Below are 19,137 nucleotides of genomic sequence, written 5' to 3' on the forward strand. Positions count from 1 at the left end.
AGGCCCTTATGCTACCAAGCACAGACGGTCTACCACTGTCAGGTGGTGATGCTGCCTACCACCGGATAGGTGGGGTGTCGATCAACCTCCTTACTGGCGAGTGGTGAGAGAGCTGGCTCGTGGCAGATGGCTATGTGTGTGTGTGTGTGTGTGTGTGTGTGTGTGTGTGTGTGTGTGTGTGTGTGTGTGTGTGACAACCGCAAGCACGAGAGAGAGAGAGAGAGAGAGAGAGAGAGAGAGAGAGAGAGAGAGAGAGAGAGAGAGAGAGAGAGAGAGAGAGAGAGAGAGAGAGAGAGAGGAGGCTGAGGTGGCGGAAGTGAGCGACCAAAATGCTAGCTAGCAGCAGCAGTGTGGTAACACGGTGGCCGGCCGGCCCCTCGTGTGTCACGGTGGGGGAGGAGGGATCCCGTAAGCCGCACCACCCGCCGGACTCCGACTCTTCTCACGATATAATTCAACCTCTGCTGTTACCCAACGCCAGGCCCTCTCACCATCACCTTACAAGCCAGGCACCCACCTGTGGCGCTCCCCTCCGCCGCAACCACCACCCACCACCACCAGCGCTCGATAAACACACCCTCCAACCAAACATGACGGATGAATGAAAGAGAATCTCTCCAATCGAAATCAAATGAATTCCTCTGACGTCTCGACTGCGAAAACCTAGAGCCGCCTTAGAGCACTGGGGACAAACTGAGGCGAGCAACCAACACGATAGATCAGCGGGTGGGAGGGTGCGGGTGGGCAGGCAGGCAAGCACGGGTGTGAGGATGACAAGCGAGGGAGGCTACGGGTACCTCTGATAATTCATCAAGAGTGGCGGACATGCTAACCAAGTGAAACGTCAAAGTGTGAGGGCGGACACACGAACACACACGCATGAGAGCGCAGTGTCTTAAACCACGAGGAAATAGAACCTTTTTAAGAGTCTAATTCATATATACCATGCAAGAAATATGGTATAACACCTCACGTCTAATGGTAAGGTACCTGAAATTCTAAGACTGCATCCACTCCACTGATGTAAATTAGCCGACTACGTTATGAATAGACTGCAAGCATGTGTGATGAACAAACTCTTGTCAATATCTGGTGTTATAATCACCTAAGTAATGGGGTCTGACAAAGGCCCATTGTGACCCCCTGTAATCCCTCTGCGCTACCGCTCACACGGAGAGAGAGCATGACCGGCATATTCAAGCTGGACGGTGATAGCGGCAAAACGGAAAACTGAATTCGAGAGTGGAGTTAACTCGAAAGAGCAGGAGGGTGCGCGGCGCTGGCGAGGAAGGTGTTAACTGGAAGCAGGCGGGAGAATGGTGTTTGGAGGAGGAGGAGGAGGAGGAGGAGGAGAGGCAGTAAATGTGGGGGAGGAGGAGAGAGGCAGTAAATGTTGGGGAGGAGAAGAGGCAGTAAATGTGGGGAAGGAGGAGGAGAGGCAGTAAATGTGGGGAGGAGGAGGAGGAGGTAATCCTTGAGGAGGCATTATGAGAGATGACTGGATGGCGCGATGCCAGACAACACCCGGAACAGCAAGAGGACAGACAGTCAACACCTGGAGAAGGAGGAACTGGGAAGACAACACCTGCAGGAGCTACAGCAGCGACACCAGCATGACAGACATGTGGAGAAGCTGCAGCGCCAACAGCAGCAAGACAAGACAGCACCCAGATCAGCAGCACCACCAGTGTGACAGACAACCGCTAAAGAAGCTGCCGCAACGGCAGCAGGACAGACACCACTACGTGTGGCAGAGAAATAAACATGGGGCATCAATGTGCTACATAATACCACAAGATGAGGCGTCTGTAAATCCTTTGTGCCCGGCTTATGGTACCGTTTCCCCTATATGAATAGATCACATTTTGTAACCTTGACCTCTGAAACCTCATCTCCATAGCTTTAAGAGATGTAGATGTCTGTATACATATAGGATGTGCGGCTCAAGTCTGGTCAACATCCACTAAGTCTTCAACTACGGTGTACGTAAGCACTGACCAGCATATACCTTTGAACCCCTTGACATACCTTTGAACCCCTTGACACGCGGTTAATTATATTTTTAGATGTAGAAATTCATATTGAAGACAAGCCTGGTTAATAGGCATTCACCAAGTCAGCAGATATTGTAACCGAGAGCAATTCTTTTCTTTTTTTCTTCACCAGCACTTTCGTGTATGTGACCTGCTGACCTTAGCCTCTGACCCTCGATATTTCAAAACTTAATCATATGCCTGGAAAACTCTACGTAACCCCAGTCTTCAGATGTCGTCCACATAAAGCATTCGTCAGGAGTTCACTACCCAGCACCGTACAACCTTACCTTCCGACTCTACTAAACCTCGAAAACACAATCATCTGTTACACAGAATTTGCATGCAGTGTTTGCGATACAACTCTGGTCCTCACATCCAATCACCATGCCATGAGATATCACGTAACGCACGATCGGGAACGGACGCACGCACACGGACAGGGTTCAAACCAATATGCCCCTCTGCCCTGCAGCAGGGGAGTTCGATATAGACAAGGTCCCTCATCACATGCTACACACTACCTCAAGAAATTGGATCCAGCGGGGAGCCTGTGGAAGAGACTAACACACCCCCATACAAATACACGTAAGCTTCAATTCATCTCTGCCACAATATATATCTGCCTCACCACTGAGAATACCTGAATCAATTCCACATGAATAATACTCGGAAGAAAAATCCTTTTCCACTATTTAAACTTTTAATCAAAGCGATTCTGGTTTTTTCTTTCATCCGAAAACTGTGTCGGCTTAATACAGAACAATTACATTACAATCAATTTCTCTAATGTTCCCAAGCGTGACGGTTCCCTTCGCCTTTGTTACAATAATGTAATCTGATAATGTAAAAAAGTACAGTCTAATTAACAGCCGAAGATAAGGAGCAGAGATAACCCAGTCAATGGTCGGCCGTGGTGCAGGCATGTCAGTCAGTCTGTACCCCCCCATCGTACACCCAAGATAATTCGGCTCTACCCGACTAACGTCCCGGCAAAGTGCGTTCTCACTACACCAAGAACTGGACGACACCTTGGGAGAGGGCAGGGGGGGAGAGCGCTCTGTCCTGGAAGCACCACGCCAGTGTTGCTGGGAATCCCTCCTCCTCCTTCTCCTCCTCCTCCTCCACCTCACTGCTCGACATGTAACCTCTCGCCACAGGTTTATGAAAGGGCTAATACCTGCGAAGCGCTGTCGCGCGCCTCGCATGACATATCCTGGCTGCCGCATCCTGACCCCCCCGACCTCGCTTGACCTCTTCCCGAACCATTTGGGGGAAAATATGACGGTGGCGACCATAAGCGATGGAAGGACCCCACACGAGTGAATAAACCTCTCCCTCCTTGTATAAAAGAAACAGGTAATAATAGACTATGTGAAAATGTAACAGAGGAAACGGAAACCATCCTAGCTGTATCCACAGATTAGTTTTCTCCCAATCCCTTTTTCCATTTCCTCCTACGTCATCCAATGTCACTTAAAGAGAGATACTTGAAATACTGACCATCTAATCAGTCACACCAACAATTACCGTCCCAGTTTCTTTATCTATTAAAAAGAGGAGACTATGCCGGGCGAGAAAGACCCTCCTGAGGGGGCGCTGTGAGTTGCACAATGTTACTGGAAACTCCCCTGCAGCTCGCGACCTGGAACACACAGTTCAGGAGACTCCTCCTCGACAGTCACAGCTAAGCACCTGACGTACACCAACACACACACACACACACACACACACACACACACACACAAACCTGTATGTAATACCATCTCCACTCAGAGAAGCGGCAACGTTAAATAACTTCATCTGCTCGACTCCCCCGCCGCCCGCCTCCACCCAGAAAGAACACTCATCATGGCCGAAATAACCTGACAGAGGAGGACAGGTCGTCCGTCCTGAGCAAGACAGGTGCAGGTGAGGCGGAGGCGCCGACGACGGTGGGGGCGAAAAGGACAGGAAAGAGAGAGAGTGGACGAGACCTTTACACACGAATACGTGCACGCAGTTTAACGAAAGCGGGAGGAAAAGCACGCACGCCCGCACGCTCGCGCACACACGCTGGGGAAAGAGAGAGAGAGAGAGAGAGAGAGAGAGAGAGAGAGAGAGAGAGAGAGAGAGAGAGAGAGAGAGAGAGAGAGAGAGCGCAAACATGTGTTGTGCGATGGGTATCATCATTGGCCTCCTGATTTCTCCCCAAACAGCCCGCTGCCGGCTCGAATTGCAATGGCTGGCGTGACTTGTGGCCTCCAGATGTCTTGTTACGATGTCTCTGTTACCTCCTCACCGGCATGTCACCAGAAGGCGACGGGATTTGGGGGTAGGGGGGTTTCCTTTCCCGTCTCATCCTCCAGTTTCGTCGTCTGTCGTCCGTCAACTTGAGCGCGTTTTTTTTTTTTTTTCAATATATCTTAGCCGCTTGTACAACGGGACGGGTTACAACATGTCTGTTATCTCTTATCTCCACGGGGGATTTCTGGCCCCTTACACCTCCTCCCTATCCAGACGAGGGGGCACCCCATCGAAAATGACAACTACCAGTGAGGGGCGCGCGAGCACGTGGCCGTTATCCGTGGCGTCAATTTTTGCCCACGTGGGAAGGTGGTGGGGGGGGATGGTAGGGTAGTCGGTGGTTGTGGGAGTGGGGGAGTGGGGGAGTGGAGGAAGGAGGATGAGGAGGAGGAGGAGGAGCAGCGGCAGCAGGAATAGGAGGAGGAGGCAGTGTCATACCAGAGCCACCAAACCCCGCTATCACCTGATAATATTTCTTCCTCCCTAATATTATACGGGGCTCTGACCTGCCCGCCACCCTCTGCCTCGGGGCTCCCGGGGCTGGTGGAGCAGTCAGGGACCCTAACACCCACCCACCCACCCACCTTTACTTGCCTCAATAATTGCCACGGCTTTTTTTCTTTCGTACTCCAGGAATACAGAATATATATATATATATATATATATATATATATATATATATATATATATATATATATATATATATATATATAAAGGAACTTATCGTGTTTCATTTTCCCCGTGGACTTTTTTTCTTTCGTACTCCAGGAATACAGAATATATATATATATATATATATATATATATATATATATATATATATATATATATATATATATCGAGGCAATGACAGCGAACCTTCGGCTGTACGGGTCATCATCGGACCAGAAACAAGCAAACCTCGGCGTTTTTTTTTTCTGTGTGTCTCGTGATGATGCAACAGACGTGATCTATTTTTTTACTATCACTGTTATTATTATCTTTTCTAAATAATAGTCCCCACCAACAAAACTTTCTGCCACGATATCCATTTATTACGTCTTGACGTCTGGAAATATTTCTCCATTACCCTCGCCCGTGGGAGGCGGTATAGAGAGTTACCGAGAGAGAGAGAGAGAGAGAGAGAGAGAGAGAGAGAGAGAGAGAGAGAGAGAGAGAGAGAGAGAGCTGGGGGAAGGAGGCGGTATAGAGGGATACCGTGAGAGAGAGAGAGAGAGAGAGAGAGAGAGAGAGAGAGAGAGAGAGAGAGAGAGAGAGAGAGAGAGAGAGAGAGAGAGAGCTGGGAGAGGGAGGGCAGGAGTGAGGCTGAGAGCAAGCATTCGCCAGCGTCCACCATGACCCCCTCCACCTCTCCTTCCCCCAACCTCACGTCACGCTCCTGCCCCGCCAGGGGGTTCCCGCTACCTCTGCCACACATCATCATCCACCACCACCACCATCACCACCGCTGGGGTAACTACCCTCGTCCCAAGCACCTCCCTCACCTCCTCCCACCTTATCGTTATCAAAGCCCACACCAGTCCAAACCCAACCCTACTGTCCCTCTCTTTCTCTCGTGTCTTCATCGGAGTAATTAGCTGTAGCCGGTGTGTGTGTCGGCATGACACACACACACACCTCTCCCCTGCTGCTGCTCGTGTGCGGCTGACCTGCTCCAGACGCACGGATGGCGAGGGAGGGAAGGGGTCGCTCTCCGGTGCAAGGCAACGGTGTGGCTTCGCCTCCGTCCGGTCACCACGCACCACCACTCCCTCAATACATCTTCAAAGTGTGCGAGATCTCTTTTATATATATATATATATATATATATATATATATATATATATATATATATATATATATATATATATATAGAGAGAGAGAGAGAGAGAGAGAGAGAGAGAGAGAGAGAGAGAGAGAGAGAGAGAGAGAGGGAGAGAGGGAGGGAGAGATCGGGTCTCTAATGGCAGTGTTGGCAAGTATTCGCCTGACTGTGTTCAAACTGTCATTTAAATGACCTCTGGCGACTGATTCGAAGCTAAAGTTTACCTACTTACCTTTCCAACTTTCAAATATCTAATTTGAAAAACTGTCAAGGCATTTGTTATATATGGCCGCACACACACACACAAACACACACACACACACCACACACACACACACACACACACATATATATATATATATATATATATATATATATATATATATATATATATATATATATATATATATATATATATATATATATTTCTATGAGTCCACCTAATGAGAAATCACATCAACCGCTGATGGAACCTGGTGTTACAGAACACCATTTTGATGGATTTGTCCATACGACTCCTTCACAAATACATTCATACACCACCTACTAAACTCCTTAAAAAATCACCAATACATTCAACAGCAACAAATAAACTCAATTAAATAATGAAAAAGGCCACCCATCTTACCCTCATCAGGGGAACAGCCAACATGACCCACTCAAGACCCACGTCAGGTCATCAATACCAATCCGCTCTAGTGCATGGAAATTTTTGAAGTCATAGCGACGCTTCCTCCTTCACCGGCGCGTGGCTCCCCGAAGCACCACCACCTCAACAACTACAACCACCACCACCACCCGGCCGCCGCCGCCAACACCACTATAACAAAATGATCCGCTCTCCACGCGTGCTTCTCCAGGCGCTAGCGGGACTCCGCCTGCAAGTGGTGACGTCGCCAGCGAAAAGACGTTTCCAGTGAGGAGACATCAACGTCATCGAACCTACCTTACCCTGCTCCTGCGTGAAGAGAAGCAACAGAAGCCCCATAAAGAAGTTCCTAGAATTACTCTATTAATATGTCTCTTAGGGATATCAACGCTGTAATAAGCAGTACTTAACCTCAGCACAAGCAATTGTTCCTAGCTGAGGTTAACCTCAGAACAAGCAAGTGTTCCTAGCTGAGGTTAACCTCAGAACAAGCAATTGTTCCTAGCTGAGGTTAACCTCAGAACAAGCAAGTGTTTCTGGCTGAGGTTAACCTCAGAACAAGCAAGTGTTCCTGGCTGAGGTTAACCTCAGCACAAGCAATTGTTCCTAGCTGAGGTTAACCTCAGCACAAGCAATTGTTCCTAGCTGAGGTTAACCTCAGAACAAGCAAGTGTTCCTGGCTGAGGTTAACCTCAGAACAAGCACGTGTTCCTGGCTGAGGTTAACCTCAGAACAAGTGTTCCTGGCTGAGGTTAACCTCAGAACAAGTGTTCCTGGCTAAGGTTAACCTCAGAACAAGTGTTCCTGGCTGAGGTTAACCTCAGAACAAGTGTTCCTGGCTGAGGTTAACCTCAGAACAAGTAAGTTTACCTAGCTGAGGTTAACCTCAGAACAAGCAAGTGTTCCTGGCTGAGGTTAACCGCAGAACAAGCAAGTGTTCCTGGCTGAGGTTAACCTCAGAAGAAGTAAGTGTTCCTGGCTGAGGTTAACCTCAGAAGTAAGTGTTCCTGGCTGAGGTTAACCTCAGAACAAGCAAGTGTTCCTGGCTGAGGTTAACCTCAGAACAAGCAAGTGTTCCTGGCTGAGGTTAACCTCAGAACAAGCAAGTGTTTCTGGCTGAGGTTAACCTCTGAACAAGCAAGTGTTCCTGGCTGAGGTTAACCTCAGAACAAGCAAGTGTTTCTGGCTGAGGTTAACCTCAGAACAAGCAAGTGTTCCTGGCTGAGGTTAACTCAGAACAAGCAAGTGTTCCTGGCTGAGGTAACATTATTTTCATGTGTGTGTTTCGTGGAGGGGAAGGGGGAGATTACATACGTGGTCCTCAGGCGTACTAAACTAAACGTAACACGTAGCACCAAGCGCAGAACACACTGCCACATGTAAAACACACCGCCACGTGCAGCACACAATGCCACGTGCAGGGCACACACCACCACATGCAACACGTGCTGCCACATTGCAGCACGGGTTACCACACGAAGCATACTACACCAAGTGCAGCACATATTACCACGTACAGCACACACTACCACGTGGAGCAAACAAAACCACGTGCAGGTAGGTGCAGTTCCGTCTTGGGTAAGAGACAATGGTTGGATTATGTTCTTCTGGACTCTTTCAAAAGTCGTCTGAGACTATACCAGGTTCAAGCATGGAAAAGAAGCTTGGAATTCCAAGCGGGCATAGAGGAGGGAACACTCCTCTCACGGACATCAAAACCCACTAACTTAAGTGGAAGGGAACGGGGGACGCCTGTCAGAGAGGAGCCTTCTTAAGAGTGAGTTGAGGTCGCCACTGGCGTGCCTCAAGGGTCAAGGCTTGGGACCGTTGCCTTTTTTCGCGATTCATACTACTGACTCGCCAGGAGGGCTTGAGGAAGGGATGGTGCTCGGATCACGAGGGGAGAAGAAGAAGGAGAAGTAACGAGAGAAGAGGACTGCATCAGCTTACAAAGGAACTTCGACAAGTTTCCAGAATTAGTCTGATACACGTATGATGGAACTCTTTAAAGTAAATGAAAATTGACGACGATGGGGGAAAAAGAATGAACTAAAGGCCTCGAAATACATACAATCTAGCAGAAAACAAGCTGCAAGAGAGAGAGAGAGAGAGAGAGAGAGAGAGAGAGAGAGAGAGAGAGAGAGAGAGAGAGAGAGAGAGAGAGACTTGGGGGTTGACACCGGACTTAACACGTCGTCAGAAAATCACTTCTGTAAGGGAAGCAAACTTCCACTGGCAAATGCGGAAACTGCTTCTAAGCACACGGGCAAGGAAAAGTTCATCGTACTTTAATAAGCAAAAAAAAAGAAGAACAAATAAAGACGATTCAGAGGAAGAGCAATCTACAGATAATTCATGAAATATGAGTGCAGAATTATAGGGAGAGGTTGGGAGACCATAAATCCACCTACCGTGAAAAAGAAGAAAGTAAAGCTGGCTTTATTACACACTAAACCAATCTGATGTCGACAGAGAACAGTTCTATCAGAGATGGAAATACTGAGCGACCACAGGCTAAGACAACGAACGATGTAAGAACAGTGTTAGAAAAGACACAGAAACGTATTTACACAAGTGAATGAACGGAATGAAAAAAAAAAAAATGATGATACTCCGAAAGCTGACCGTATATAAAAGTTCAAATAGTTGTACAACGGTGGTAAAAACTTCCAGAGATAAGGGTCCTTGTGTAGAACTCCCTCCCCCGTACCGTACAAATAGGGTAATTACATAACGTGGTGCAGCAGCATTACACCAACACGTGCAGCATATATCAACACGTGTCAGCACACAGCACTATACAATTACCATGCGCAGCTCACATTAGCACAAGCACCATACAGCATATACGTATATTTCAACACTTTTACGGGAACATACTAAGCGTCAGTGGGTGACCACTTCGTCTGAATATATTTCCCCCTTCTATATAACATCGACCCTCCAGTAAATACAGCATTACAGGTCTGAATGGGTTCAATGAAGGTTAAACGAAAAAGCGATAAAATGTTACGTTGATGAAATTACATTGAGTAATCTATGCTCAAGCAACAGAGCACCACTGGAGTTATACAATTTATTAAGACTTTTTTCATCACTGCGTTTAGTGGGGCAATTTTAATACCCCAAACACTATGGTCCCGTAACGACCCTAAATCATAAAATGATCGTCCCCCTTCCCCCCGAGGAAAAAATAATCACCGTACACCCTTGATGTGTTAATGATACATTAGAATCCATCATAACGCAGCAGTAAGTCCCATCTATACAATATCTAATACAATCACTTCAGCAATCGTTTATGTACATTCTTTACTTCTGTGGAAAAAAGATATATACATATATATGCCGTAAGTTCAACGCGAGCCAAGGAGGCGTTCTCTGCACTGCCTTATATACAACAACAGCTGTTGAGAGAGAGAGAGAGAGAGAGAGAGAGAGAGAGAGAGAGAGAGAGAGAGAGAGAGAGAGAGAGAGAGAGAGAGAGAGAGAGAGAGAGAGAGAGTTTCGAAGTCAGTATCGAGATCCAGATTTTTATGCTTTGTGTATCACTTCTTTCTGCTGTTGCTGCGAGAGCTGCAGGAGATGCTAGGGAAGGGAACAGCTCCTGTAATACCCGTGACACACACCCTCCCTCCCTCCCTCACTTAACGTTGAAATGACCGAAGACACTCCTCCTCCATCCCAGACCCTCCACACTCGATATCACTTCCAGAACCTTCTGTTACCGAGCGACACACTGGAACATTCCCACAAGAATCTCTTGTGCCTCGTCAGTACAAACTCCTGATGCATTTTCTTCGACTAAAAAAAAAGAAAAAAAAAAGGGAAAAAAATTAGCTAAAACAATACTAGCGGTCCTGAACACAGCAAGTATCTAGTTTTGCAAGATGAACAAACGTGTTTGTCTGGTGTGTTACAACTGCCCAGTGTTGCTGGTGAAGACGCAAGAACAGAAGGATTTTGTATGGGGCATTTACAGATCTCGGAGAAAGTACTAGGCAGGGTTGACAGAGATGCCTCACGGAAGGTCTCACGAATCATATGGCGTGGGAGAATAGCTGCGAGAAGCAGTGATTGGTCGCAGTTCATTTTTGCAGTCGAGTGAACCGAAAACCTCAACCTCTTGACGTACAACGGCGTACATACTGGACCAATCAACAAGGGTCACGTCAGTTAACATCATAATGTATACATATACCAAACTATGTCCTCACCCGCCCCGTGGGGGTGGGTGGGTGGGTGTGGGAGGGCGGAGATGGAAAGAGTGATACAGCAGCTGACACACGGAAGCGGTGTAATGAAGAACATGACGAAAGACGCTCATTGGTCCCGAGTCTAATGTGATGATGCAGATGATGATAATAACAATTGCCACGCTCGGGAGCCTTCATAATTAAGAGAAACCTAACCGTACCCCTGATTATAATTATCAAGCCATATTAAGAAAATGAAACTCTTAAATTTCATTATTAACAACGACATTTTACTCAGGCCCGCTCGCCGGAGAAGAATGACTGGGGGGAACGTTAACTCGGAATAAAACTCCAAGCACATAATATCAGTGGAGCAAGTCTGAGAGAGAGAGAGAGAGAGAGAGAGAGAGAGAGAGAGAGAGAGAGAGAGAGAGAGAGAGAGAGAGAGAGAGAGAGAGAGAGAGGACCGTTACTTGGTCATGAGCCACTATGACAAGTGCGAGGTATGATGTTCTTCTCATCTGCAGGAGGACGACGTCTCCCCCACCACCACCACCAGCACCAGCGGCGGCAGCAGCAGTAGGCCAGGCCCTTCCCTACTCCCTACTGTGAAGGCATCCAGCCTCTCTCTCTCTCTCTCTCTCTCTCTCTCTCTCTCTCTCTCTCTCTCTCTCTCTCTCTCTCTCTCTCTCTCCACACACACACACACACACACACACACACACACACACACACACACACACACACCACTAACGTATCACTAGACGTTCGCGCGCACACACACACACACACACACACACACACACACACACCAGAGGAGCACTTCCTGGAGGGGCAGCAGCCGTCGCTGCTGGAGACGTCCCGGGCCAAGGCTCGCTCTCCGCCGGCATTGAAGTCCCCCAGTCGCACTCGCCACTTTCCGCCACTCAGCACCAACTCTTCCGCCTTTATAAATCGCACATATCAGTACCTTAAGATTATATATATATATATATATATATATATATATATATATATATATATATATATATATATATACACACACACACACACACACACACACACACATATATATATATATATATATATATATATATATATATATATATATATATATATATATATATATATAAGCTAACATCAAAAAATACTGATACATTATTCATACATTTTTTTTCTTGGCGCGCTGGGAAGAATCCTCGTGGCAGGGAATGCGGTGTCAATCTCGTCTTTGCATGCACTTATGCAGCTCAAAGCACGTCTTAAGCATGCTTCCCTCCCCCTCGCCCCCTTGATTTTTCCAAGGGCGCCACATCTCCCTCCTCAGTAGCAACTGACACTGTGTGTGTGTGTGTGTGTGTGTGACTTATATGTGTGTTACGAGAGAGAGAGAGAGAGAGAGAGAGAGAGAGAGAGAGAGAGAGAGAGAGAGAGAGAGAGAGAGAGAGAGAGAGAGAACCATCTGGAGACACTGAGCCGGTAAATGGCGGCGGCGGCGGCGGAGTCGACCCAGTCGTCGGCCGTGCTGTGCCGTGCCGTTCCTCCCCTCACCCACCTACCCTCCCTCCCTCCCTCTCCAGGTGGTTCTGAACCGTAAAACCCAAAAGTGCAGTTATGGAGAGGTGGTTTACTGCCTCCATGAGATAGAGCCAGACGCCAGCAGTGTCTCGCGTCCCGGGTCCTCCCTTTCTCCCTGCCTGCCTGCTTGCACTCCGTCAGTCTCTGGACCGTCACCCATCCCAACATCTACCCAAGGCTCACACCCTCAACCACCATTACCACAGTGCGTGTCCATCACCACACGCCTCCCTCCACAAGGGTCACTGTGCCTGTGAACCCAACTTGCGGAAACGATTACCCGGTGAGAAAAAATATGCAAGCGTAAAAAAAAAAAGGAGTCTATAATAGAAGGAAATAATATGAGCGATAACTGTGCACCACTTCACCCCCTCGCTACACACATACACACACACACACACACACACACACACACACACACACACAGCAAGTATGTTCGCCTAATGCATACCTGCTACACACCAGCACGTGCCCATCAGATGAGGTAAAACTCCTACCATCTCTATCACTACCTGCGCCAGCAGACCGCTTCCAGCGGCTGCGGCTGCTGCTCCTCCTCCTCCTGCTGCCCAAACCTGCAATGATAAATGTACCAGTATTCAGAACCCAATATAAGGGAGGTATGCTGTAGCAACTACCTTTATCTAGGCTACGCTGGCCATACCATTTGCAGTTCAAAAAACATGTGTTCACAGGACGAGCGCGAGTCTCCCCCTTCCTAAGCGGCGGCACCAGCGGGCCAAAGCTTGGTGTGTACACTAGAGAAAGAGGCGGCCTTACGCGATGCACACAGTCCTTGGCCGCTCGCTGATCACAGTGGTCAGTAATTATACCTACTGGGTGCTAGCTGTCGAGACTGGTCCTGGGGGCCGAGTGTCCACGGGATACACCGTCCAAGGGGCTGCCACTGCACCTCCTCAAGTCTGCCACTACACCTCCTCGAGTCTACGGCACACTTAGTTTCTCTGTGACTATAACTACTACCATTACTACTACAGACACTATTCTTCTTCCTCTCTTGCTTGCGTGACACAAAAATCCTCCTCTCTAAACCACCACCCTCCCCTTTCTTTTTTGACTATCACGTTTCACCACTTAGCACAATAATCACTCGAGCTTTTCCTGTTAAGCCACTTCAGAACTTCCACTTTCCAAGTTCCACGCCTTATCGAACTCATCCGCAGGTATATAGCGCCGCTCCACTATAGTTCGGGGGGGCCGGGCCGGTTGGTTTCTGGTATCTGAAGAGTTTCTAGTTTTCAGTTTTCCCGTAGGTGTGAGTGAGGCAGGTGCCGGCAGCGGCGTGCAGCCAGGTGAGCACAGTGCGTGTCAGCGCGGCGTGCGCGTGAATGGTGGCCGAGTGTGTGTGGTGGCGCACCCGCCGACACTGCTGCTGTCTTCCTGCTTCCCTCCACGCACTGCCGCCCACCCCGCCCACAACGCCCGCAACGCCGCGGGGACCCACTTCCACGCCCACACAACATTCTACGTCCCCTTCATTACTAAATGAAGCAACGGGGGTGCTGATGGAAGGCAGGCTAGGTGAACACTGGCGGCGTGGCCACCACCTCCCGCCTCTGTCAACACCAATGAAGGTCAACACAGAATTCCGCAGCAGTCCCTCCTGAGGCAAAGATAAGGGAGGAGGAGGAGGAGGAGGAGAACGAGGAGGAGGAGGAGAAATAGGAGGAGGAGGAGAGAGCACAAAACAGCTCCACATCTTCTCGTCTTCTCTGGTCCAGCTTCCCTCTGGTCCACCGTCTGAGGCACCACTTCGACCACCTTCACCCTCAGCCTCAGTAGCATCGATCTCACCCGCCAGAACCTGTTCCAAAAACCAAGACATCGGAGGGAAGGGGGAAAAAACGCTGTAAATCGTGTCTCCTGGAAAGGTTTCCAGCAATTTCCAAGGGCCTTCCAAGTCCCTAGGCCAGCAAGGCAGAGTTGTGTGGTGCGCGGTTGGCTGGAGCGGCTGAATCACCGCTAATGATAAATGAAGCCCTGATGTTGACAAATTGACTCGCCGGTCCTCCATTCAGATGAGCCCAGACGCCGCTGTAGCCAGTCCCCGCCGCCAACCCTTGTACGCCCACACCAACATCAGGCAACTTCCCATACACTCCAGGTGTATACATCTCTCCTGACACAGCCTTGTACAGGTGGCCACATCTCTCCCAGCCCGTCGACTCATCACCAAAACCTTCTATACATGACCACAACCATCCCTCGCCTCCCACACATGGCCACTCCTACCCATAGACAGCAAGCCATACCTGCCTGTCCACACCTCTCTTAGACAGCCCCGTGAAACACTACCGTCAATTCAGTGACAGCCTCTCACTTAACATCAACACCTTTCCCACAAGAACTCCCCGTACATGCACCACACTAATCCAAGGACAACGCGACAAACTTACCCGCCCTGTTCCCACAACCGCCTCCCATACACACCCACATCTTCCCGAATACAATCGGCTACGCCCGCGCCTCCGCCAGACTCGGTAAACCCTCCCATACATTCCATCAACCTGCCGAAGACTATCTTCCAGACGCGCATACACTGCTCACCTTAAGACGATTTGCTATTCGTGCCTACTCCCTCCCTGAGGAAGACCATCCGCACACACGCTTGACCATCTCATTCACCACAACTCTCCAAACCTAACCTAAATCTCCCCAGAATCAAACCTCCCATATCTTTCCCACAGCCTCTTCCTGAACCCGTGCACTCCCACCCTCAGACAAATCGTCGCACGTATCCACATCAAACCCCCCATAGAAACCCCTCAATACGCGTCGTTATCTCACCTTCAACCTACTTTAATCAGCCTACATCAACGGCAGGAGAGCTTACTGCATCCCATCCTCAGCCTAACCCTACACATACGCCCGTGCCGAAACAGATACACCCATCCACTCATAAGGGCGACCCTCCCTCCATACCCACTCAAGAGTTCCATTATAATCTCATTAAAACCGAAACATCGACATCTAGATCTACTTAACCGCAAGATTCCCCATGTACCAATCCCAGGGCAAGATGCCAAGAAGGATTGGGCAAGACGTCTTCACCACCAGCACTCACCACCGCCGCCCTCACAACTCCAGCACCACAGCGGTGCTGATGAAGGTGAGTGGGAATACTACACTCCCGGCGCTGGCGGTGGTCACTCATACGAGGTTCTCGTGTTATGCCCTGGTGCCACGGAAATGTTGACCCACTCAACCTGCTTAAAAAGATTACCGCGACGCATTCACGGGGTCGCCCAGGGTTGAGAGCATGGGTTCGAATCCTGGTTGCGGCAGTCGGTCCACAGTCAACCCAGCTGTTCATCCACCTCTAGGGGTCAGTCGGTACAATGAGTACCTGGCTCAGGCTACAGTATATATATATATATATATATATATATATATATATATATATATATATATATATATATATATATATATAGCATTAATGGGATGGCCTTGATTAATGGCAGGATGGAACCAGCATCTGTACAACAGCAAGATTCAAATGAATACTCCAGAACCATTGATATCGTCACATGCGACACTGCATGAGAAGCTGAATGGGTGTGTGTGTGTGTGTGTGAGCGGCCAGGGTATAGACCCTGTATAGAGATGTGGGGAATGAAATGGTCGCGACGGTATTGGCTTCCCGGCCCTGGATGACAGAAGCTACGAACACACATGTCACATGCCCACTGACTCAGCCTGACTCTATATGCCCACCTAACTCTGCCCAACCTCCCCTCCCCTCTGGTGCAGGGGCCCCAACTTTAAAAGAAAAAAAAAGATATTCAATACATTCTAATAGTTCCACAAAACAAAAACCGGTCCGTGCCATTCACAGAAGCTCACACTATATATAGCAAGGCAGAATGAATTTCGTAAGAATGTCCCGGATAGCACTATCAGCAGGGGTCCGAGGCTCTCCTAATGCATCCTGATTATAAAGATATCAGCCTCTCAAATCATAACTCGCACACGAGCTCGAGTAACGCGCAAGGCAAACTCTCAAAGTGCAGAGGCCATTACAAAAAGTCACAGTACCGCTCTTTAAGAGCAAGAGCGACACGCAGGGGGACGGTGTTTATACGACCACAATACGACAACGTAAAATTCATGCGTGTGTGTAAATCATGGCAATTGTCCCCACGAACGAGAGGAGACCCATGTCGTGAGGGAGCTTCACTGCCTCGGGTGTAGACGATTGCCCGTGTGTGTGTGTGTGTGTCCACAGCACTGCCAACCCAAACCCCCAACATTACATCAACTCCCAATACGGATCCATCAAGACCCGGGTGCGGGAGTGAGACACGTGTGGTACCTACATACCTACCTACCTACCGCCTGCGAGCGAGGCAGAGACCTGCTGTAAAGGAGGACATGAGAGCGCTGGCGGGCCAGATCGCCGGGGCCTTCCCCAGCAGCACCTCTGGCCTCCACCGCAATCCATCTTCGCCCGCTCAGTCTCACCACTCTAAGGACTCGCCACTCCAAACTTCCTCGCACCAACAACGCCATCCTTACCAAACTTAAATATTTTTTTTTTTCCACCATTCAAACATCACGCGACTCACTCTAATCATTCCATCCTTCGCGTTTCACCAGCTTACCCAAAGCACCACCCACTCGGCAGAGAGAACCACGACCAACCGCGTACATTACCTACCGGGGACTACCACAGCTCTTATACAGCACACAACAGCTTCCACCGAGGACATACAGCTCCTCACTGGGATACATGACTCACGTCTCGTACAAGTGTAGCTTCTACCGAGCAATCGCACAGGTCCTCTTGCCACACTCCCACTAGGCTTTCTTGCGGCTCTCAAAACACCAGCACAACCCCAGCTTCCAACATGGGCACGTGCACACTTGGGGGGGGGGTCTCTCTACGCAAACGTAACAACTTCAAGAACACACGCAGCTCCTACGAGAAGAGAGAGAGAGAGAGAGAGAGAGAGAGAGAGAGAGAGAGAGAGAGAGAGAGAGAGAGAGGGCTCTCTCTCTCTCTCTCTGAACGATAAAAGCTCCCGCCAAGCAAACACAACAGCTCCCGCACCGAGCTTTCACCAGACACACACACACACACCCACACACGCACCCACACACACACACACACACACACACACACACACACACACACACACACACCACATCCAGACACAAGACCAATGACAAAGAAAGAAAGCAGAGTCCCGTGCCATGGCCTCCCCTCAGCCCTGTAGAGCACCACTGGCCAGGGTATAGCATGGAGGCTAACACAGCGGGCGGGAGGGCGATGTGGCTCCTCCTCCTTCTCTTTTTTTTTTTTTCTAGGTATTGACTCTTCTTGTTAGCTCACAACCGACCCGGCTGTCTCCCAGACAACTATTGACACAACCATCTTTGTTTTCATCCCACAACCAACCAACCTACCTCCACTCCTCACCCCCCCAGCGCCGGCTGCACAACATGATGATGCTGCTCCCTCACAACCACGGAACAACCAAGACGCCGCCACATCTACAGCAACCCAACACCAGAGGTCTGACTCTCTCTCTCTCTCTCTCTCTCTCTCTCTCTCTCTCTCTCTCTCTCTCTCTCTCTATCATATACACGACTAATGAAATCCGACCCGAGCAAAGGTAAAGCAACGATGATGGGAGACTAAGAAGAAAAAGAAATGATACGAGTATCATTCAGCTGAGGATAAGCAGCGGGAATCCGTATGTGACAGGGGACATGGGAGTCGACACTCTGCACTCTACGAAGTACCTGCCGCAGCTCTACCTTAGAGGAACTGTAGAGGAGACAAAAGTAAGTGTTTACTGGCAAACAGTAGTCTCGTACTCAGTTACATGGATAAAGGAATCGTTTGGCAAATTACCGCAACTCGTATACTGGGCCAAGACTTGGAATGCGTGCGTCTCTCGAGTTTGCTTACCACGCGCGAAATAAGCTAAAAAAAAACTAACATGACTTGCACTCAGATGCCATAAGTCTGTCCACCGAGGAAAAGGGAAGAGTAAGGAGTGAGTTGATCAAAACCTCTCAAGTTTCTGAGTCAGTTCAACGATCTAGCCAAATGAAAAGCACCTCGAAACATGGACAGGGCACACACACACACACACACACACACACACACACACACACACGCGCGCGCGCGCGAAGCCAAAACTAGAATATGCTTCTCAAGAAGGTGTAAAGGAGAACAACAAAAAATGGGACCGCAATTAGGAAAGCTGAGTCACTGGGCAAGACTAGAAGCCTCAACTTTATCTATCGTGGAAGAGAGAAATGTAACGAGTGACCTGATCACAATCATTTGCGGGTTCACAACACACTGATGACGTTGGCAGTGAACAGCTCTTCCCTAGAGATGTAAGGATACAACATAACATGAAATTACACAAGAAACTTGTTGAAAAAAAAATATATATGCATAAATAGCTGCTGAATGAATGGAACAAAATGAATAAGATAGGCTTAACGCAGACATTTGAAACACAGAAATTTAAAAATCTGCATGATGGGGAATGTTCCAGAGATGGGGGCCCCACGGGTGTAAGTCTCCCTCCCCCGTACAGTACAAATGGGTAT

At 48.8% G+C, this 19,137-nt stretch overlaps 1 protein-coding gene across 8 annotated transcripts in view; it reads right to left on the reverse strand.

The window, feature by feature from the left end:
- cnc (NFE2 like bZIP transcription factor cap-n-collar) overlaps positions 1 to 19,137 on the reverse strand; it is a 721,520-nt gene that overhangs the window by 217,887 nt on the left and 484,496 nt on the right. For 2 of the 8 annotated variants that reach the window (XM_071674586.1, XM_071674584.1), the window contains exon 1: positions 13,384 to 14,019. The exons of the other annotated variants lie outside the window; for them this stretch is intronic. The gene's annotated coding sequence lies outside the window, so the exon portion shown is untranslated. Of the gene's footprint in view, positions 1 to 13,383; positions 14,020 to 19,137 lie in introns of those variants that run through there. 8 annotated transcript variants of the gene reach the window in all.

Source organism: Panulirus ornatus, chromosome 20 (genome assembly GCF_036320965.1).
Source record: "Panulirus ornatus isolate Po-2019 chromosome 20, ASM3632096v1, whole genome shotgun sequence".
Lineage (NCBI taxonomy): Eukaryota > Metazoa > Arthropoda > Malacostraca > Decapoda > Palinuridae > Panulirus > Panulirus ornatus.